The sequence below is a fragment of the Kryptolebias marmoratus genome, linkage group LG14 (assembly GCF_001649575.2).
Source record: "Kryptolebias marmoratus isolate JLee-2015 linkage group LG14, ASM164957v2, whole genome shotgun sequence".
NCBI lineage: Eukaryota > Metazoa > Chordata > Actinopteri > Cyprinodontiformes > Rivulidae > Kryptolebias > Kryptolebias marmoratus.
In genome coordinates, this window is record NC_051443.1 from 25,884,886 (window position 1) to 25,885,542 (window position 657).

A 657-nucleotide genomic window follows, 5' to 3' on the forward strand; every position below is an offset into this window, starting at 1 on the left:
CTTTGTTCAGATGATTCTCCTCTGGTCGGCTTTTCTTTTTTTCCTCTTCTCATATTGCATCGACTCGGAGACTCAAAGGCCACAGTTCCACCTCCGCTCAGAGGTCCAAACAGGTGGTTCTCAGACCTTCAGGCTTCCAGAACAGGAGGAGGGATTTCCTTCAGACCAACCATCCAGACCCACAGGTTCTGTCCTCCATCTCAGCCTGAGCCGGGCTCTCCAGGTCCAGATCCATCAGAACCATCAGAACCGTCCAAATTTCTAAAAAAAAAAACACTGCAGCATTTTTCTGACTAGCTGGAATGTCCTTTGCATCCTGTCTGGAGGCTTTTGGACTTCACAGTTTTTTAAATTTGATAAGTCTTCTGCTTTAAGTAACTTCTGAGCAGAACCGTTGGGTTTCTCACTTCTGACTGTCGGCCATGTTTGGTTTGGTTTTGGAAATTGAAAATCTGGAGGAATCTGCTAAAAACTTTCATCTCTGTGAGCTACTTTAGTTCAAGATAATACAAAAGACAAGATACTGCTGAGAAGACAAGGATAACAGGACAGGCAGGACAAGTTTTTCATGGTTTAATCCCATGATAATCTGAATGAGAACTCTTTTCTTGTCATTCAGCCAACTCATAACAAGTTAATTAAAAAAAACTGAACTGA